Source organism: Euleptes europaea, chromosome 4 (assembly GCF_029931775.1).
Source record: "Euleptes europaea isolate rEulEur1 chromosome 4, rEulEur1.hap1, whole genome shotgun sequence".
NCBI classification, from domain to species: domain Eukaryota; kingdom Metazoa; phylum Chordata; class Lepidosauria; order Squamata; family Sphaerodactylidae; genus Euleptes; species Euleptes europaea.
The window spans coordinates 95,677,909-95,700,701 of NC_079315.1; the positions used below are offsets into that span (position 1 = coordinate 95,677,909).

At 45.1% G+C, this 22,793-nt stretch overlaps 1 protein-coding gene across 1 annotated transcript in view; it reads left to right on the forward strand.

Moving 5' to 3' along the window:
- The first annotated feature begins 1,479 nt into the window (after positions 1 to 1,479).
- Positions 1,480 to 22,793, forward strand: part of ELOVL7 (ELOVL fatty acid elongase 7) — a 54,794-nt gene continuing 33,480 nt past the window's right edge. Inside the window, exon 1 of the mRNA XM_056848432.1 lies at positions 1,480 to 1,503. The gene's annotated coding sequence lies outside the window, so the exon portion shown is untranslated. The remainder of the gene's footprint in view (positions 1,504 to 22,793) is intronic.

Below are 22,793 nucleotides of genomic sequence, written 5' to 3' on the forward strand. Positions count from 1 at the left end.
CTTATACTGAATCAGTACTGTCTACTCAGACCAACAGCAGCTCTCCAGGGTCTCAGGCAGGGGTCTTTTACATCACCTACTTGCCTAGTCCCTTTAACTGGAGATGATGGGGATTGAACCTGGGTGGGACCTTTTGCATGCCGAGCAGATGCTCTACCACTAAGCCACAGCTCCTCCCCAAGAGCAGCTTCCTTACAGTCAGTGGCTTCAAATTATAGGGAAACTAATCTCAATGTTATAGCTAATGAGTTCATTCAAAGAACATCAATTAGAACAAACACATTCAGTGTCATAGAATCATAGAGTTGGAAGGGACCAACAGGGTCATCTAGTTTTAACCCCCTGCACAATGCAGGAAATTCACAACTACCTCCCCCCAACACCCCCAGTGACCCCCTAATCCATGCCCAGTTAAAAGTTAAAGTTGTATTTCAGCTGTCTGATCAATCACTTGTTGAAGCCCCCCTACATTTCTGGGGAGCCCCTCCCTAAATCTCCCATGGCCCTGCCTCCATAGATAGAGGCCCCTCTCTGTGATGTCACTGGCTCCTCCCTATGATGTCATAGTAATGCCTCTGCTCCAGCCCCAGCACCCCCACCCCCCGGAAATCAGAAAGTCTATGCCCCTACCATGGACTGCCAAAAAAAACCCAAATCAGTGGGTTCTAGATCAACTCATGCCTGAACTGACCCTAGAAGCTAAAATGACTAAACTGAGGCTGTCGTATTTTGGTCACATTATGCAAAGACAAGAGTCACCAGAAAAGACATGCTAGGAAAAGTGGAGGGCAGCAGGAAAAGAGGAAGGCCCGACAAGAGGTGGATTGGCTCAATAAAGGAAGCCACGGCCGTGGCTTCCTTTATTGAGCCAATCCACCTCTTGTCGGGCCTTCCTCTTTTCCTGCAGGACCTGAGGAAGGCTGCAAGATTTCCGCAGGACCTGAGCAAGGCTGCCAAAGACAGGCCATTTTGGAGGCCTTTGGTTCAGAGGGTCGCCGTGAGTGGGAAGCACGCGCAACGAAGGCCAACACTCAGCCAGGGAGCCCCACCTGCAAAACGGCGAACGAAGGGGCGGCTGATGTTGAACCCCACAGCGAAACGCCCCAAGGGCGCACGACCCACCCAGGCGGCCTCCTGCTGCTGCTGCAGATGCTGCCTGGGCGGCGACGCGCTACCGACAACCCCTCAGGTGAACTTTCCGCCGGCTGAGCCCGCGAGGCCCCGCTCCCGCCACCTGTTCTGCTGCCGGAGCCGGAGCCCGTGGCGTCACGTGGGCACGCGGGGAGGGGAGGGCAGGGGAGGGCAGGGGGGGGGAGAGAGAAGTGACTCACGGCCGGCTGCGGCCAATCCCAGGGGCGGATTCCTGCCGCGGCTGGCTGGCTGGGCTGCGCCACGCGGGGCGAGAGAGAGACCCGGAGACGCTTCCTCCTCCCGCGCGCACTCGCTCGCTGGCTGCCGGCGCGTGCGGAGGGCTGGAGGGGGGCCCCGGCTGGCTGGAGGTAGGTAGGTGAGTGAGGGTGGGAGGGGGCTCGTCTCGGCCGGCCTTCGTGCCTTCTCCCCGGCTGGCGGCCCCCGTCCCTCCGGGGAGAGCGCCCGGCGGAGCGCAAAAGGCGAAGGCGCGCCAACTTCCCGGGAACTTTCCGCGCTGGGAAGGAGCGGGGGAAGCTGCTCCGCTGGGCGGGCGGCGGGCCGAGGGGATGGAGAGGGGAGGGATGGAGAGGGGGCCCGCCAGGGTCTCGTTCGGCCGGCGGAGGCCGTCGGCGGAGGGAGGGATCTCGCCCGCTGCCCGGCCGGCTGCGGCGGTCTGCAAACGCGGGGCGTTGGGGGAGGCGCGCGGCTCGCCTCGCCTCGCCTGGCCCGCGGCGCGCTCCTCCCGGGTGGGGTGGGGTGGGGGTCTTCGGAGCCGAGCGCTGCCCCCCCGCCTGCCCGGGTCCCGGCCGGCTCGCGCCCTGAGCAGGCCGGGGGCGCTGTCGGCGCGGGCGCGGCTGCTCGGACGCCGGGGAGTGATCGGATTAGCCCGGCTGCGGGTCGAGGCCCAAGGGAAGGGACGCCAAGGTGTCCCCAGCCTGACCTACAAAACGGAAGCTGCCCGCCTCCTGCGCGCCTCGCCTGCGCTCCCTGATGCCCGCTGGCCCGCTGGCCTGGCCCCGGCCGGGGAGCCGAAGGCGGGCGGGCGGGCTGGCGGAATGCTCCCGCGCTGCGAGCCTCCCTTAGCGCCTGCCCTGGTCCTTCCTTTCTTTCCTCCCTTCTCTTTCCTTTCCTTCTTCCTTTTTTCTTTCTTTCCTTTTTTCTTTCTTTCCTTTCTATTCTTCTTCCTTCCTTTTCTCTCCTTCCTTCCCTTCTTTCTTTCCTTTCTATCCTTCTTCCCTTCTTTTCCTTTTCTCTTTCTTTCCTTTCTATCCTTCTTTACTTCCTTCCCTTCCTTCCCTTTCTTTCCTTTCCTTTTTCCCTTCTTTCCTTTCTATCCTTCTTCCTTTTCTTTCCTTCCGTTCTTTTCTTCCTTCCTTCCTTTCTCCTCCTTGCTCTTGAACCCCGAGGCAAGGGCAGTCCCATGAGAGCCGCAGCCCTCGCCATCCCGAAATTAAGGTTCTGCGCTCTTGGCAGGTAGCTGGGAAGGCGCGGGAACCTCTCTGTTCTGATCTGATATGTGCACCCAGTTCAGTTTGTGCCTGTAGAAACAAGCAGGTGGGGAAGATGGGCGCATGCTGTGCCGAACATCTTGCCTGATCCTTGTGCAAGGTGCGGAGAGATGCTATCTTGCTGGGAAATGGGTGGCTCGCCTGCATTCCTTCGCACCCCTGAGCGTGTATGGAAGGGTCTTTGGCCTGCTCAAGGTGGACTGCTGGGAGAGATTCACCTGGCCGAATGGTTTGACTTAGGCCTTGGGTACAACTCCAGTGCCCCGTTGGCAGGTGTGAGGCAGGAGAAGGGTTGAATACCGCTCATTCACAACCTGCTAGACGTTTGTGTTTAGAACGGGGGAAAAAGGGGAGGGTACAAACTAAGTTGTAAGCCTGGCTGTATCTTGGTATTTAGTATTATCTGATATGTTTTGGTTAGTCAAATAGTCGGAGAGAGAACATTCATTAATGAAGGGAGCTGTGAAACATTTTGCTAACATTTGTCAAGCATTGTTGACTATAAATTGACCAACTCAAGGCCCAGTCGATTGCCTAGAATTGCTTAACTATAACAACTGGAATAACACAGTGCTCTTCAGAATACTGTCTGGCCAGCTGCTATACGTCTTTCCACCTTTTTCCTTTCTGTTTTTTTCACGGCTTCTGTTCATCTCTCTTGTAGTAAAAGACAGTACATAATAACTAATTCTGAGCCTACCCTCCTCCCCACTGGGATTTCCTGTCCTCTTTTATAAAGAAATGACCCGTTTGGGGTTTTTTGTTTTTGGTTTAAATTCTAATTTTAGGTGATCCAATATATTTATTCCTGAAGACTTCAGCATCCAGAGTGGTTTAGAGAAATGAGAGATATTGGACCTGTAAAACCTGCTTTCAGATCTGGCTAGCTGTGAAATGATTGTTACCTTGTAAAAGTAGGAATAGCAGCTGTCTCTCCCACGGAGGTGCTGTTAGGACATATCAAAACTTGGTTGCGCCAGCCAGTAGTTGAAGAAGTGTTTCACACATTATGCCATAGTGACCCTGGTTTGCACAGACCATGGGAGTGAGAGATGATAAGGCTCTCTGAGTGTACCGGCCCATGTCTTTTCATCTGCTTGCTCCATTCACACTTCAGAGCGTTCACACCTAAACATGAAATTTAACCAGAACTAGGGCTCCTCTTCATAATGTGGGGATGTCCAGTAAAAAGGATGTTGCAGGTACTTAGGAGCCTGAATAGGTCAGCTCAGCCTGCGCGTATCAGAACGTGGAAGTTGAGCAGGGTTGGCCACAGTTAGTTCTTGTATGGTAGACCACCGAGGAAGACTGGAAGAAGGCAATGGCAAACTGCAATGCCTCTGATCTCTTGCCTGGAATGTCCCATGGATGGGGTTGTTGTGAGTTGGTTGCATGTTCTTCTGTCTTCTTGGTATTGACAGACTGTGGTATTTGGAATTGAGAAGGCCTTTTCCCCCTCAGGACAAATGGATTTGACAACTGTTGGAGGCTGGAGGGAAAGGGTGGGGTAGGGTGGGGTTACCTAGGGCTGTAGCATGTTGTTTGACTTGCTTTATAGGCCTCTTCTGCAATTATTGCTTTGGTTTGCATTGGAATGGTTGATAGGGACAAGGTGGGCTAACCTGTTGCTTAGGAAGAGGGCTGGGCTAGAAAGGCACCTGGTCTCTTCTGACACTGAAATGTTGCAGGTGAAGGAAGAAAAGCAGTAGAGACAAAACCTAGAGTGTCATTAGTGCTAAGAATAATGGGTTTCTTTATGCTCATGTAAATAGCATCTTACCTTGTTTCCAAGTCTATGTGGATCAGCTACTCCCCAGCCTTAAAAGTGCCAAGTTTGGCAAGGCGCCTGTTAAATGTCTATCAGCCCTTCTTCTCTCAAAGACAGTCTCTGCTATTTTCTGGCAATATAGGCAGCCCTATATCAAGGAAGAATGGCTTTTCTTTTCCCCTAAACTTGTTTACAGTCCTCAGGTACAAGGAGTGTGTATATGAGTCTTTAATTTTCTTTTTTAAAAATCCAAAATTTCTTACGGGAGTAAATCCCTTTTAGAACAGGATTGTACAATGTTCACAGGGCTTTCTTTTTATGCCTTTGTATTCCAAGTAGTGTAGCCCTTATGGAATACTTATGCTGAATAATCTTGAGTAAACTATGAAAAGGCTCGGAATGGGATACAGCTCTGAGATACATTAGCCCTTGGCAAAAACTACCCATGCTCAACTCTTTACGCATTCCTTTTCTGTCATCTTCCTTTAGCTCCTGGTAAATGGTTTCCTGACACATGACTTGCTTTTCAAGTCATAGTGAAATAGGTTTCACCTACTTTGTAAATAATACCAATCCCAGTTAAGTAACTTCTCTGGACTGTGAAATTAGCTGCTTGATTTATGTGTGGTAAAGGTAGGGGAATTCGAATGAATCCTTTCAAACCCTGTTCTCTGAATTCATCCAATTCTAGGCCATCCCACTGATCACCCAATACCACACTCACAGCTGTGTTGCTACTGGTGATGTACAAAGTATTCATATTCCAAGATTGTTGAGAGCCAGGTTTATGAGGGGTTCTGCAGAACAATCAGAAAAATACTCAGGACTCTTATCCCCTCTTCAGTTCAGACTATGAAGTATAGCAACAGCCTTTTTGAAAGAATGTGCTCTGATGAACAGTACTTTTTTCTGTTCCTGTTGCCAACAAGCAAAACCAAGGATCTTCAGTGAAAACCTTCCCTTTAGTGAGAACAGCGCTTCTGGCACCCAGAAGGGGAAACTCTCTGATTCTGGGCCTATCCAGCAGTCTCATGAAAAGGCTGTCAACTGAGATGCCAGATGGATGTCACAGCACAGCAGTGAACGATTCCTTTTTTGCTAGTCAAAACTCTCTTTGGCCAGTGAAACCTCTGTGCCAATCTGTTTCCTCTCCACACTGTGGTTGAGTAAACATTTGCGGGCCTTGTCTAGTTCTGGGCTTAAGGCTATCTTCCTGCCATCCCCTTATTTCCAGTCAGAGGGGTTTTTTAGGAAAGCACTCGCTGCTTTCATTGCCCATTCTGGATTTTCACAAAGCAGAGACCCAGCCAGTCCTCGTGGTTTCTTATGTGGCAGAGGTTCTGGGCCTTTGGCACAAATAGAATGAATTCTTCCTTTGTGTGGTTTGATGTCCACTTGGGTTGGATTCTACCCTTTTCATCCATAAAGAATGGGTGATGCTTACCTTGGGGCCAGAATTCCTCTGGATTCTGCTGCCGCCCAGACAAAAAGCAACTTTAGAAGCAGTTAATAGGCCTTTGTATATCGCAAACTCTGAGGCAACTGCAGAGAAGTTCTGATTTGGGGTCATAACAGAAGAGGATCTGGACTGAGTAACTGAAGTAGTACAGAATTAGAGTTAATGGGGGTGTTATGGCCCTGCTATGGTGGCCAGTCACAATAGTAAAGGGCTTGACCCCGTCATTTTGTCATTGCTGTGAGTGGTCTTGGGCCTTTTATGCATGGCTGTTTCACTCGCTGTCACCCCTCCAACAACTTTGGGTCTTTGTTTTGATTATGTATGCCATTTCCGACCATCAGGGGTTGCCTCTCTCTCCCCCTGTGTTTTCCCCTCGTTTTGCCCACGTTTTCAGGGACCTGTTTTATTTCAAATTTGGAAACGTGCATGGGAAGAGCGAGGCTACCTCTGACGGCCGGGAACGGCATGCATAATCAGAACAAAGATCTGAAGTTGTCGGAGAGGTGACTGCGAGGGAAACAGTCATTCATAAAAGGCCTGTGATTGGTTCTGTGGTGTGAAATTATAATGTGCATTGGAAGCATTCACTTGCAATATAAATAGTGTCAGAGATGCTTAAACATGCTTTTTAGTACTGCATGCGAAAGCAGTTGGAGGTTTTGTAAGTGAGTGTTTCAGCATATCCTCTAGCCTCGGAAAATGTTTAAAATGGCCCAATATTGTTGCATCTTCCTGTCTGTAATTGTATGCATGCAACTGGAAATAACCTCAGTTGAGGGCATATTGGAGCTTACTTCTGAGTGGATGTACCTCAATTGAGCAAAAGAAAGGAGTTAGATGTGCTGGTTGGCTCATCGCAAAATCCAAAAACCAGAAGCTGAGAAATGCCTTTAGGACCCATGAAAATATATGGCTTTTGTTATGTAGGTCAGGAAATGTAATTAAGCAGGTCTGAGCCTAGCTTGTACCTGTATGGGAGGCTATCTGCAAATTGCCAGTTTGCCACTCTCAAGGAAGATAAGATACCCAGAAGCTTCCAGTTGAAATCTGTTGAGGGCAAATGCTCAAGGAAAGTCCATTGTCTCAGTGAGTGGAAGACTGCCAGGGACTTCTGCTTGCAATGTTATTTACAATGATTGTGGAAAGCGGTGCTGGTTAGACAGATGCCTGAGACCTTGGACTGCCAGTCTCAGTGGACAGTGCTGGATTTAGTGGATCTGTGGTCTTGATGGGTCAATAGAGGGCCGCTTCATATGTAAAGGAGGAGTTGAATATATTGCCTTGGAAAGAAGAGTGAAAGAGGCGTGGCTGGCCACGAGCTTTCTAGTCCTTTCCAGCCTTAAAAAGATCAATCAAGTTACATTGGGTTGGATCTGAACTTAACACCAACAGAAGGATCTTTGCCATGTTCCTCTGTGTACCTGACCCCTGGGAAGTAGATTCCTGGAGTCACCCAGCCCATGTTGGGCTGCTGCACTAGTGATGAGAAAAGGTGGTGAAAACCTTCCCTTCCTGCTTCTTTCCACCTTCCAGTTGCAGCCCCATTACCCGTGTAGCTAATAATCCTCATGGGTCCTGCAGCCCTGGGAATCTACTTCCCAGAGGTCAGAAGGGATTGCTGGTACAGCAGAATATGGCAAAGATGTGCGCTTGTAGTCATAGCTGGTAACATCCAATCCATTTATCATTTGACCTTATTTAATTATGCGTAGCTTTAAATATGTGTATTGATTAATCATGTACTTAAGGATGTAAATTGTCTCCATTCATGGTGTTGAGTCGTATGCTTAGTTCTCCTCTCACATGCTTAAATTTGCTACTCATGTTCCTTTGGCAGTGTTGGATCAGCGTGCCAGCACTGAAAGATAAAGTGAGAAACTGTGGACTACTCAGAAGCCAACATTTCAGCTAGTCCTCATGGCAGCATTAACCTCCATGGTGTGGAGAGGAGTGGTGTGGTGGGCTCCTACCATATGATGTGGGGTTTCACTGGTGTAACTCTCTTGTAGTTACCATAACGCGACAGAGCCATGCTTTGATAATTTAATTCTCAGGCATGTGTTCTTATTACTATTAAATTATTTATTTTATAAAAACATGCTTCAGGGACACACGTTTGCTACAAGGATACAGTAAAATCATCTTATCTTCATATGTGTGTGTGTGTTAAGTGCTGTCAAGTCGCTTCCGACTCATGGTGACCCCACGAATGAAAGTCCTCCAAAACATCCTATCTTTAACAACCTTGCTCAGCTCTTGCAAATTGAGGGCTGTGGCTTCCTTTATACAGCCAATCCATCTCTTGTTGGGTCTTCCTCTTTTCCTGCTGCCCTCCACTTTTCCTAGCATGACTGTCTTTTCTAGTGACTCTTGTCTTCCCATAATGTGGCCAAAATACGATAGCCTTAGTTTAGTCATTTTAGTTTCTAGGGTCAGTTCAGGCTTGATTTGATCTATAACCCACTAATTAGTTTTTTTTGCAGTCCACGGTATACGTAACACTCTCCTCCAACACCACATTTCAAAGGAATCTACTTTCTTCCTATCAGCTTTCTTCCATGTCCAATCTTCATATACTGTTGCCTTAAGACTGTGCTCACCTGTATTTGCCCTATATGCATATGGCAGGAAGGTGAAATTGACTACAGATTTCAACCATGTGTATGTGGAGTATAATTGTAGTGTGCAATTTCCAGAGTGAGCCATAGGCTTCTGCTGTACACTTGTATGTGCATGTGCTTCTATAGTCCTTATTGCACATCTGCAGCAAGAGCTTGCACTTCCCCCCAGTTGGTGGGGGCAACATATTCTCTCCTTGTTGGGTGCATGCAAGTCCCCACTTCCAATGTCAATAATGTGCATGCACATGGGAACAGAACTAATTCCTGCTGCGTATATTGCTGTAGTTCTTTAACATCTGAAATGCCTTACAGGTAACATGCAATAGACGAGATTGGAATTTAGGGGTGTACACCAATTATTATTATTATTGTGTTTTTTGGGTTTATTAAACCTGAAAATTTTCAAAAAATATGGAAAACCCAACCCCACTCAGAAACTTGGTATTGTTAAAGCTGTAACTGTGAAGATGCTCAGTCATGCAGGCATGACCTTTTTTGTTTTTCTTTGATGGTATGGACAAATGCAGCAGACACGTTTGTCCAGATACTGTTAAATTCAGTGATTGAATAATACTCAGTTCATATTCCAGAAGTCAGCTCTCTGTCACTGGTGTATATTTGTCACTGGTGTGTGGTACACAGATCACTCCAGAATTTTCTCAACTACCTCTAAACCTACATAGGTTTTTCAGAGTGTATACCATTTCCTTTGACTTGTAGTATGGTCCTGAGCATGTTTACTTGAAAGCAAGAAGTAATCTCAGCAAAATAAGTGTGTATGGAATGCAGCCTTGGTTTGTGGTTCTAGGCATGCAGCTTGAGGTTTTAATAGTCTGAGTTTCTTTGGAATTGGTTATTGTAGAATAATTGCAGATTTTCATAAAGTCACTCCTGGATGGCATTATCTACTGTTTTCCTGGTGATCATAAATGCCTTTAAAAGAACTTTGTATGGCAACTATAACTTGTTCTAAATGGATTTGTCAGAATTAGGAACCTACATTGTCTCCTTCTAGGTCCAGTTCAGGGATCCAGCTTTGGAGCAGAGATTCAGTTCAGTTTTTATGAAGACCCTGTATGCAATCCATTCTCAAAGATGGATTAGAATGTTCTTTAAAGCGCCATTCACCACTGCTTTGCTGGGCCATTGAATGTGCTGCCTGAGGAAATTTCTCTTTCCCATCACTTCTATGCTAGGTGCTGTCTCTTTGCTGATGCTTACCTTGATGCATTTCTTAATGTATTCTTTTATTGCACTCTCTTACATTGAGAGTGGAAATGAATGCAGCCTGTCCTTTGAAATGTGGTGCTTGTACTTGGCATGATTTTTTTTCCAGGCACTTGCTTGCATTACGTTGCTCTTGAAGTGATGCTCTGAAATGGAGCCAAATACGTCTAGTCAGTGGTCCAGTCAAGGCACTTAGCAGAAAGACAAGAATCTGATTTCTAACCACATCTTTAGAAGGATGACACTGTGGAATGGGAAATGTTCAGTGCTGTTCTGCGGAGTTCTTACAAGATGCCAGGAGATTTTAGTTAGATGCTAACCAGAACAAAGCTGTTATGCTGCAACTTGTACAAATCTGGCTTTGCCAATGGACCCAAGATTACTTGCACTCTTTTTAAATTAAAAGTACTGAGTTCTAAAATCAAGCTGCTAGGGGAAGCAATCAGACCATCCTGACTTGGGATTCAGTCCAGTGGCATACATGGAAATGTTGTGGATACAATAGTTTTTACAAGAACGACTTTGCTAGGGTCTGCAATGCATGTTGTATACACAAACATACAAATTGGAATGGATGATTTTTAAGAACTCCAGATTGAAAGTTTACAGTGTGGCATTTACTTTTTTAAAAAAGTATTTCTATATGCCTCTTCAGGGTTCTGCTTCAGGTGAACACATGAAGCTGCCTTATACTGAATTAGACTGTCGGTCCATCAAAGTCAGTATTGTCTACTCAGGCCGGCAGCGGCTCTCCAGAGTCTCAAGCAGAGGTCTTTCACATCACCTACTTGCCTGGTCCTTTTAACTGGAGATGCTGGGGATTGAACCTGGGACCTTCTCCATGCCAAGCTGATACTCTACCACTGAGCCACAGACCCTCCTCATGGCTTTCAATTAAAAAACACAATATTAAAACACAGAACATTCAACATAAGCAGTGTAAAAACCTTGTTATAAAACAAAAGCTGATACCTTTCATTAAAAGCCTGGGTTAGAAGATGGGTTTTGGCCTGGCACCTAAACGTAAGTAAAGTAGGCAACAGACAAGCCTCGTGGGAGGGTGATCCAAAGGGGAGGTGCCAACACAGAAAATGCCCTGTCTCTAGTTGCCACCTGACTCACCTCTGAAGGTGGGGGTTACAGAAAATAGGGCTTGAGAGGCAGTCCTTAATGGGTTGGATAATATGGGAGGAGACAGTCCTTCAGGTATCCTGTCCCCAAGCTGTTTGGGGATTAGAGATGTGGCATTTTTAGAAATTTTGAAGCCATGGGGAGAAAAATCCAAGAATTTATAGGTGGAGAATACACATATGCACCCGCCTCTTTTTGTCATATGCTCAAAGCTGAATATTCGGCATACAGGTATTTGCAGTTTACAGCATAGAAGTACAAGTGCCTTAATATTTTAATAAGCAAAATGTTGAATATACGCAATACTATAGAAAGCAAAATCTAAGCTGCTTCATCCTGTGCTATCTTAGCACACGTGTTTGGTTTTTTTTTTGCCATGTGAGAGGTATGGGGGAAGTTAGCAATAGAAAACACAACTTTTTGAGTAAACAAAAGAGTTATTAGGGCTGAAACAACCTAATATAGTCACAGCAGGTTGGATGCTATGATCTATTTGTAGTTGAATGGGCTGATGGTTATGGATCTTTCCCATATTCCCCTCTCCCAGAGGTCCTTTCTGACACTGTGAAAGTTTATTCCCAGGGTTGGAGGACCCACATGGTTAATAGCCATGGGGGTTTCGGAAGCTGAAATGGAAAGGAAGAAAGGGATGAACACCTTTCCTTATTTTTTCTGTGATAAAAGAGGGTGTTCATATCTTCATATCCCCCCGTCGTGGCTATTAGACCAGTGGGTCCCCAAACCTCCCAGTAATAAGTTTTGTAAGGGTTAAAAAGGACCTCTGTGGGGAGGGGAACATGGGCAAGATCTGTAGTCCTTTTGTGTGTAGGTCACGGCTTCTACCCCAATATGACTGACTAGTAGCGCATTTGGAGATCTAGTTAAACTTTGACACTGGAAACACTGAACTCTTTAACAGTAGATTATCATAGGAATTACAGTATATTGATTGTGGACAAACCTATTCACTTTAAACAATATCCTTAGCTGCTCAGGCTTGTGTACACAGGAATTATTATTCTCTAATGCTGTGGACTGTCTGACATAAACCTTTTTAACATGCTATGTTTTCAGTGAGTAAAAAAAATGTCATAAATAGCATTTTACTTATTCCAAAACAGAATATATTTCATTGGTGTATTCCCTGTGCTCTTAAAGCTTCCAGTATTTTCATTGGAATAATTGGTGTGGCGGGGAGGTCTGATGGGAAACAGGTGGGGGGGACTTACCTCCTTTTTCCTCTCTGAAGGATACTTTTAATTTTTCCAAAGCAAAATTTTTTGGCAACTTAGAAATAGACTGTCTCCTATGACTTTCATCTTTGAAAAGAAGTAAAATGCTTTATAAGCAAAGTTTTAAAATACAGTTTCAGATGCCCTTTATTCCATCTAAACAATTTCCAATCTGTAACCCAATCTGAATTACACTTGCCCCATACTGTGTATATGTAGAACTGAAAATTTTCCTTTCCGCCTTCCAATGCTTCCATCTTCTACTAAATGCAAAAGAGACTGGCTTATGTGTGGCCATGTGCATGTCGAATCAAGGAACAAAGTAACGTTGAAGCTCGTTTCAACCCATTAAAATCTTCAGTTCTTTGAAATCTTAGAATCAGAAGCAGTTAAAATTTCAGAAACTGATTCTGATTAGGAAAAAAACTTGGGGTTGTAAAGAACATCTTTAATAATCTGCATAGTTTTTCAGGTATTCATAGTACCTCACATGCACCATTTTGTTGAAATGTGGTCAATTTTGCCTTGTAGTCAGGTTACATTAAGTTTGACTGTATATCCACGTTACAGGTGAAATTCAAGTGACTGTATATCAGACTCATTGAGACTCCTTTATACTGAGGTCTGCTAGAGGCAGATATTTGTCTTTCAAAGAATTGGAAGAGATTTGAAAGAGTCATTGTGTGCACTAGCCTCACTGTCATCTTCAGTGAATGAGTGTTGCAAGCTTTTGTATTGTTTCTGAAAAATGCTGGCTACAGGAGGAAAATATTTAAAGCCAAATAATGCAAAACAGGAAATCTTTCCCCCTTTTTTTTTTACTTAATGTGGTAAAGCAAGCTTAGAATTGGTGAGAAAAGTGTTGTAATTCTTTCGATATCCCCCAAATTTCTCCCCTCTTTTTTTCATGGCTTCGAAGCACCTGGAAATATCACATCTCTAAGATGGGTTCCCCCTCCTCCACCCATGTTTACTCTGTTTTCATGCCCCTGGTAATTTAGTTTTTATTGTCGGTTTTAATATTGGTGAGTTAAAAAGGTAAAGGTGAGAGCACTGGGTCATTCCTGACCCATGGGGTGACGTCACATCCTGACGTTTACTAGGCAGGCTTTGTTTACGGGGTGGTTTGCCAGTGCCTTCCCCAGTCATCTTCCCTTTACCCCCAGCAAGCTGGGTACTCATTTGACCGACCTCGGAAGGATGGAAGGCTGAGTCAACCTTGAGCCAGCTACCTGAAACCATCTTCCGTCGGGATTGAACTCAGGTCATGAGCAGAGCTTGGACTGCAGTACTGCAGCTTACCACTCTGTGCCATGGGGCTCCTTATTAGTGAGTTAGTATCCTTTTAGATTTTATTGCTGAGTTGCTTTTATTTCATTAGCCACTTCAGCAGATGTCTGGACTGGTGGTCTCAACTTTTTCTAAGTAAATGAATAATACAAGGAGCTGTAGGGAGAACAGAATTTACTACTTGAATTTCACCTGTAACGTGGCTATGAATTCCAGAAAGTTGGACTGACAAAAGTGAGGAGGGAACCTGAGGGGTGGTCAGGTGCCCAAAATGGTGAGAGAGAAAAGGAAAACTGTAATAGTCACTTATTTTTACTATGGTGGTGGGAGGTGCCGTCAAGTCATGGCCAATTTATGGTGATATTCCCCATTTGACATTGTCTGCTTCTGTTTAGTAATTCTGGACTTCCTTGGTGGTCTCCCATCCCAGTACTACACAGGGGCATCCCTGCTTAGCTTCCAAGATCTGATGAAATTGGGCTAGCAGTTTTTTAAAACCACACTAGAGACTTAATAGTGAAGTCAGTGTAAGCCAAATTGTGGCAGTATTACGTGGTTGAAACTGGCAAGTTCTCCTTGAACAAGGAATGTACACATCCTATCATGTGGATGTATGATATACAATAAGATATACCATGTTTTTCCATGTATAAGATGATGTTTTTTTCTTTAAAAAAAATTGGTCCAAAATTGGGGGTCGTCTTATACACGGAAGCCCGGCCTGAAGATATTGCCCTGGCCGACCAGCGTCCGGCGTTCAAGCCGGTTGCCGCCCACCCCGCCCAACAGTAGGGGTTGTCTTATACATGGGGTCATCTTATACATGGAAAAATACCGGTACATACGTGATGAAAGGATTATAATCTGGATCTACTCTTCTACGTTACCGTAATGGCTTTATACTGTCTATACCAGTATGTTGTAGAATCTTCCCTGAATTAGAAGGGATCTTCCGAGCCTGTTGAAACTAGATAAGCTTCTCACAAAGTTGTTGTCTGTGTTGCTATGTGTGTTAGTTTAACTGAGACAATAGCTTCACTGTACATTCTGCTGCTTGATGGTTGGTAAATAGAAACTACCAAGAATAGGTAGAATTCACAATGTCTTTTTTCGTTAGCAAATATGTACATTTCAGTAATTGGGAAAGCTGAAAAGGGGGTTCTGTTGGACGACCACCTGTTAAGCAGAGCATGAATGGCTTTCCACCCATAACATTGGGATAATGGCTAAAGAGTATGTGGGGTCATTGAAAACAAGAAAAGATGACTGAAAGTGTAGCTCAGGGACTTCTAATCAAAAACTGATTTTTGAGAAGGCTTCTAAAGATTGATTTTCTGCAGAGAAGATGCTTAAACTCTGCTTACTAAATGTTGCTATTAATCAGATTACCACTATGTTCCCCGTATTATATATGTGTGCACACTCAGATGTAGAAGTGTGTGTGTGTTAAGTGCCGTCAAGTCGCTTTCGACTCATGGTGACCCTATGAATGAAAGTCCTCCAAAATGTCCTATCTTTGACAGCCTTGCTCAGATCTTGCAAATTGAAGGCTGTGGCTTCCTTTATTGAGTCAATCCATCTCTTGTTGGGTCTTCCTCTTTTCCTGCTGCCCTCAGCTTTTCTTAGCATGACTGTCTTTTCCAGTGACTCTTGTCGTCTCATGACGTGGCCAAAATACGACAGCCTCAGTTTAGTCATTTTAGCTTCTAGGCTTGATTTGATCTATAACCCACTGATTTGTTTTTTTGGCAGTCCACGGTATCCGTAACACTCTCCTCCAACACCACATTTCAAAGGAATCTATTTTCTTCCTGTCAGCTTTCTTCACTGTCCAGCTTTCACACCCATACATAGTAATAGGGAATATGATGTAGAAGAGGCTTCCACATAGTGTGAATGTTTTAGCTATGCTGATGAGGCTGATACTGTGGATTTTTCCAAACTACTTTTTTGGGTACGCGTCATTTTGTAGCAGAAGACTTCTTGGTGGTAGTTGAACGGTGTCTTCAATTTTTCCTCTCATGCTATTTTCCTTTGAGAATCTTCTCTAAACTGCTTTCATACATACCCATCCTGGGGGAAAGATGCTGGTACATAGGGTTGCCAACTCTGGTTTGGGAAATAACCTGGAGATTTGAAGAAGAGTTGGTTTTTTTTCCTTTTAAGGAGTTTCAAAGTGGCTTACAATCACCTTCCCTCCCCTTCACAACAGACACCTTGTGAGGTAGGTGGGGCTGAGAGAGTTCTGAAAGAACTGTGACTAACCCAAGATCACCCAGCAGGCTTCATATGGAGGAGTGGGGAATCAAACCTGGTTCTCCAGATTAGAGTCCGCTGCTCTTAACCACTAGACCTGCAGAGTGGGTTTTAGGAAGGGGACATTGGAAGGGTATAATGCCATACAGTCCACCTTCTAAAGCAGCCATTTTTTCCAGGAGAACTGGAATACTTATTTTAAATAACAAATAAGTGATTTATGTAGTTTGGAGATAGTTGTAATTCCGGGAGATCTCCAGCCCCCACCTGGAGATTGCTCAAATAAACAGTAGTAGGCAAAAAAAGAAAAGAAACAATGGACAAGTATAGCAAAAGGCAACAGCAGCAAGGCTATTACTATATTACAAGGTGCAATGATATAAGCAAACAAAGCTAAGCAACCGAGGTTACAAAGCAAAAAAGCGAAAGCTGATAAATATGCAAAAGTTCATATGAGGCATATAGTTGCATTCTATTCGTATATGTTCAATTACAAGTTCTTCAGACAATGGAGAATAAGGTGGTTCTAGTTCTTCAGACAACGGAGAATATGGTGGTAACGCGGCTCCGGAAGTATTCCAGCGCTTTCGCTACACAAGGTAGCTTCATCAGCCAGCCTGATACAAAAATATATGCATAAAGATACAACAATGTATAAAAACCTCTATAACAAACTACAATATTTAATAAATGTTATAACTTACCACAAGGGCTTAATCATGCAATTCTTAAATTAAGTTAGGAGCTCCCAGTCGGGCTGCTATCAGAAGGATTCATACGTGGAAAAGACTGTGAAAAGGTTGACATCTCTGCCTGTGACTACAGCACCTGTCTTGGACAAGAAAGCCAAAAAGCCTTTTTGCTGTAATCATGGTTGCAATCCAGCACTGAGGTCTACTCAAACTGAGTGCATAGTGAACTTCTCCTCTTCCACTGTTTCCTAGATAGGTGTAGATAGGCATATGATAAGGGAGGTTTTAAATTGATATCTCTGAGAAATAACTTGGCACATAGAATGTTCCATAAATTCTCTTTATTTTAAATACAAAAACATCAAAATCACAAGAACAATAAATCTCAAACCAACAATTACAACAAAAACAGATTTTGCCTGAATATGATTAATAGCAAACAAACGGTCCTCAAATCGGCAACATTTTGGCCATTCTGAAGGGTTATAAGCTTTATCATTAAACAGATATACTTTATTTTGTCCACCCGATCTTGGGATTTTGAGATTCTTGGCCTTTTTGCTAAAATCAAGTGTAGAATACTCCATGAATTCTTAAAAGCTGTTTTACCATCTCTTCATCTTGAGTTGGTTGTAGGACGTATTTGTGTTGGGGTTTGCAGCGTAGATTAATGTGGAAACACTGCAGGCTTGTTGAAACATCTCTTTAAAAAATAAGAATGAATAAACATGATGGGTAGCGTGTAATGTATAGCAGTCCTTATCATTAAAATATTATCTAAATCCCAACCCCAAGCTGCTGCTGTAGTATTAAGAGGTAAGAACAAATGCTTTGCTTTAATGAGGCGATTTTATGGCTTGTTGCATGTTGCTAGGTGACACAATTGATTACAGCATTTGTTGGCAAGACAGAATTAAGTAACTACAAAAGTTTCTCCTTCAACTAAACTTACTGACTGACCTGTTGAAAAACTGGATAGAACTCTAAAATGGCCCCTTGTAGCCACAAGTCGAGAATTTAAGTCCTCCGTGTGCGATACCTGGTGGCTTCTGTCCGTGCTCGACCGCCGGACAGCTGGGCCGCGGGGAGGCCGGCTACTGCCGCTGCCCTCCCCAGGCCGCTCCTGGGCTCTCCTCCTCCCGCCGCCGGCCCTGTAGGCTGGCGGCCCTCAGCAGCCCAGGCCCCGCCGAGGCAGGGACGGCTTGCGGCGCCTCCGGCTGTGGTGCCTGGGCTGGCGCCTTGTCGGGTCCCGGCTCTCTCGGCGTCATCGGGGCTGGCGCAGCAGCGGCCTGCGGCTCCTGCGGCAGGGCGGGCCGGCGGCTGGCTGCTCCTGAGGCGGCTTCCGACGGGCTCTCTCTCCTCCTGCCGGTTTGGAGGGCTGCTGAGGGGAGAGGGAGCCTTGGTGATGACGCCCTCCGGGGACGCCTGGTGAGTGTGGGGGCTGCCCCTCGGCCCGGGAAGGGGGTTTGGGGGCCCCTCCCGGGACATACTACAGCAGGGGTCCCCAATGTGGTGCCCGCTGACACCTTTCCTAGCGCCTGGGTAGTGTTTTTAGAAAGTGGGTGGTCTTCTTGCCTGCAGGCTTTTGTTTAGCCCTTGGAGTTCTCATTGGCTGGGCAGATTGTGTGCAGTTCTGGAGTCCTCACTTCAAAAAGGATGTGGAGAGAATCGAGTGGGTGCGGAGGAGAGCAACAAGGATGATCAGGGGCCTTAAGACCAAGCCCTAGGAGAAAGGCTGAGGGAGTTGGGAATCTTGAGTCTAGAGAGGAGGAGGTTGAGGGGGGACATGATTGCTCTCTTTAAGTATTTGAAGGGCCATCACTTAGAAGAGGGCAGGGCTGTTCCTGTTGGCAGCAGAGGATAGGACTCGCAATAATGGGTTTAAATTGCTGGAGGAAAGGTATTAGGAAACTTTTTTTTTTTTTACAGTAAGAGTTGTTCAACAGTGGTATCAGCTACCTAGGGAGGTGGTGAGCTCCCCCTCACTGGCAGTCTTCAAGGAGAGGCTGGACAAACACTTGTCAAAGATGCTCTAGACTGATCCTGCATTGAGCACAGGGTTGGACTAGGTGGCCTGTATGGCCCCTACCAACTCTATGATTCTACGATCCAAAAAATCATCGCTTTTGGTGGCAGTTGCCACCACATCACAGGGACCATCACTGTGTGACTGAGTGTAAACTGAAGTGGCCATTTTGTGACTGGCTCTGCCACCGTAGGCAGCTATTTTTGTGGCTGTGCCCACCACACTGTGTCAGAATCCCAGAGGTGCCCACAGACTCAAAGTTTAGGGATACCTGTATTACAGAATAATCATTCTGCAATTCGGAACCCCCCCCCCCTCAAAACTTTACTTAAATGTTCGGCAGGTCTCTAGAAATACCACAAGGGCTCTAGATGTTATGGCCACCTGCCATACTACAAATTGTGGGAGGGCTCATATGAGAGCCTTCCTAGATCTCAGTATGCTAGGCTTTCTTCAGACCTAAGATGCAAAGGGGCTTTAAAGGTCAAAAGTAGCACTTGGAACTGAACCCAGAAACAAGTGAACAATGTGGATCTTTTAAGGCATGTGTTATGTGGTCTCAGCAGTCTGCACCAATTAAAACTGTTTATTAAACTTCTTATCAGTTTCACACTTGGAACACAGAAAGCTGGGTCTGTTAATGTTCAGTGTTGTGTGCTCTTGGCTGCCTGTGGTCTTTGAAATCAACTGCTACCTGATCTTTTCGCTGGAAATAACGGGTTGAATCTGTGACCTTCTGCGTACAATTGGTGCTCTACCACTGAGCCACAGCCCCTCCCTAACTGAAGTGTCTAAACACTCTTTAAAGGTAGACTCATTCATGTACAGCATGGTATAGTGGTCAGAAGGTCAGGTGCGAATGAGGCAGGCCCAGATTAGAATCCCCACTCCTTTATGAAAGCTTGCTGGGTGACCATGAAGTACTCAGTTTCATGTCCATGGCACTTGGCTTAGTTCACTTCCCAGGGCGGTGGTTGGGAGGATAAAGTAAAGGAAGAGGAGGTTGTAAGCTGTCTTGGGTCCCCATCAAGGAGGAAAGCAGGGAATAACTAGATATATAACGGATATATAGTATTCCATTGTAGATGGGTGAATCCTGGTGGCATTGGCAGTGCTCCACAATGCCACCTGGTGGCTAATTCCCCCAGTCAATGGCATTGAGTCTTACAGTAACTTTCCTTCATGGTTTCAAGCATAAGCAGCTCACGATATAAATAATGAAGTCCAGAATTAGTTCTCTGTTGCCTTTAGAGGAAAACAATTAAAGATGACTAATGTATGGTTCATCGTCAGGTTGCCGTTTCTGCAGCTGCAGCACCTTTGCTACTTAATTGCTGTTTTTCTCTCAGTGACTTCCACCAGTGTCATCAAAGCAATTTCTTCCCCCAAATTAGGCCTAAAGCCTGTTTGAAATAGGTCATAAAATTAATCTGATCCAAAATGGAGAGAGCCTGTAACTTAGTGGTAGTGCTTTGGTCATTCCCTGGCATCATGAATGAAAGAACATCCTACAACAGGTGTTAGAGAAGACCTTTTTTTGCCTGAGACATAGGAAGTAGCCGCTGCTAAGAGGTAATATGGAACTCAGTAGTAAAATGGCAAAAAACAGAAATTTTTGGGGAGAAAGGGTCCCTCTGCCCCAGGAACATCTTTAATTTCTTTCCAATGTAAAAATAGATCATGTTCATGAACTCCTATGAATTGTCTTTTCTTTAGAAATAAATGAAATGCTTTCCAAGGCAAGATTTTTAGTCCCTTGGTGTGGTGCATAACAATCTGTAGCATTAAATAATCCTGCCTATGGTGAGATTACCAAGGAAGTCCATGGTTGCTACACAGAGTCAGGCAATGGCGAACCACCCCTGTCTGTCTCTTGCCATGAAAACCCTATGGGCCCACCATAAGTCAACTATGACTTGATGGCACTTTCCACCCCCATACTGTAGTAGACCTATCTCATTCTGAACTTGGCATCAGAGTGTGAGTTTAAAAAATCCACACAGTGGGGAGGGATGGTTCTACAAATACAGGGGCACTCTGAGATTTGCAGAAAAATTCAAAAAACTTTTTAAAACTTTTTTTTTAACGAAACCCATACTGAAGACGTGAGGCTTGTGCAAGAGCAGACATCATAATTCAAACAAAAAAGCTCAACTGAAATCACTGCCAGCATTACAACTGGGCAGTGAAAAAAAGATGGCCGAGAGGAAGAAAAGGGTGACAGGAGATGGAAAAAGGGAGATGACGTGAGCGGCAGAAATGAAGGCAGGATGGTGGAAGGGGGAGGTGTTAAGAGCTCATGGGGGTAGGAATAGGAGGAGGAGTGGGCCAGCAGTGTGGAGAAGTGGGGGAGACTTGGAGTGGGAAGCCTGCAGGAACTGGCTTTCTCCTCCCTGCCTCCCTCTAATAGGCACTGCTGGGCTCTTGATGGAAACAGGTCTGAACTTAGATCACAGTGTATGTCTGGTAAAATTTCCTTCCCATCCCCATCAGCTTTCTCATGATGGAGGGTTAGGCTTGGAGGGGGATAGCCCGTCCTGCTTGCTTTGTGCTCTAAGCCTCCTCTAGCAGTCGGCTGATCTGGCTTGGAGATGAAAGTGACAGTGTCAATCATACTCTTTTTGTTTTTTGTTTTTCGATTTGTAGCCCACCCTCTCCACAGTAGCTAGGCTCAGAGAGGGTAACATCATGTAAAATACATCATGAATAGTCCATAGTAAAATTAACCATAAATTGTAAATTTGAAACAATAAAACCCCGATTAAAACCTCAGAAACTCCAGATGGTGCCTAGATTCACTCATGTTGCCCGAGATAAGCGGCAGGTTGTTCCCTTGGTTAACAAAAAAATAAGATAGAAAGGAGGGGGGTAGGGAGTCCAGCAAAGGTGATACTCATGGCTGCCCTCAACTGTAGGCCTGGTGGAATAGCTTGGTCTAGTGAGACATGTGCCTGTGGGACTTAGCCCATTTCTGCAGGGCTTGTAAGGCAGAGATGTTCCACCAGGCATATGACCAGCGATAGTCATGTATATAATCTGCCCTCCTGTTCCCCATTTTCCTCTCCCTTTCCCCTTCCCCTGCCCCTTCCTTTCCCCTCTTCCCTTCCTTTCCTTTCCCCCCTTTTCCTTTTTGTTCCTTCCTTGTTCCCTTCCTGTCCCTGGTTTCTGGGATCTGTGACCTCTTGGCTGCTGCTGGGTCTCCCTTTTGTCATTCTGGACCTACTTTATCTATTAAGGATGGCTCAACCTACAGGAAGAGGTTACAAAGTATTGTATACTGTCTAGTAATTATCAGAAATAGAGGTATGATTTTAAATTACATGTTTTAATATTATAATGTCAATTGTGTTGTATATTGTTATGTTGTGAAGCTGCCCTGAACCTGGCCTTGTTGGGGGGGGGGGGTTATTAATAAATAAATAAGCCAATGAAGTTGCATATAGTTGGGAATAAGAGAAGAATAAGGTGGTTAAGGGCAAGCCTTCGCAGAAGAGGTGGGTTTTTGAAGAAAAGTTTGAGGGAACGGGGTACTGTGTTAAGTGTTCAGTGAGATGGTTCTGAGCAAGAAGGGAGCAAGAAGAAATTGGCTTCAGCAACTTAGGAGCCCTTAAGATAGCTGAGGGTGTTGACGCTGGAAGAGTAAAAGTGGGTTGTTGGTTTCTCCTAGCCCTGAAGGCACCCGGTGGTGAGGATATTGAGCAACAAAATGGATGGCCGGCTCTTACGAAGTACCTATTCATTATTGGAATGTAGAAAACTAACCTGGTATTAAAAGCACTGTGCCCTGACCTGGATAGCCCCAGGTTAGACTGATCTCATCAGATCTCATAAGCTAAGCAAGGTTGGCCCTGGTTAGTATTTGGGTAGGCGACCTCCAAGGAATACCAGGGTTGTGATGTGGAGACAGGCAGTGGCAAACCACCTCTGAACGTCTCTTGCCTTGAAAACCCTACGGGGTTGCCATAAGTGAGCTGTGACTTGATGGCGCACTCACAGTTTTACTACATTAGTAAAGTACATACTGTAATTATTTAATTTTTTATATAATTAAATAATACGGCCACTGACCAGCAAAAACAAACAAGCAAACAACAACAGCCACAATAGATAATATGAAAACCACAACTACTGCTACTACAAATAATCTAAGCCTAAAAATTACATATTATGTGTATAAATAAAATTTATATAAACATCGTATAACTTGGTGTGACCCCCTTAATATTTTGAGTAATAAAGTATTTCTGTAACTCTTATCCTGTCAGGGTACAAAGTACATACTGTAATTGGGACAAATATCTAGGCTAATAGAAGCACCAATTTTCCACTAGTTGCATGTGTAATAATTAGGGTCATACAAGTGGATGTACATCCCATCTGCATCAAGTCTTCCAGCCATCCCATTAATAAGGGTTGAGTAATCATGAAAAGCTGCGTAAGCATGGGGATGTC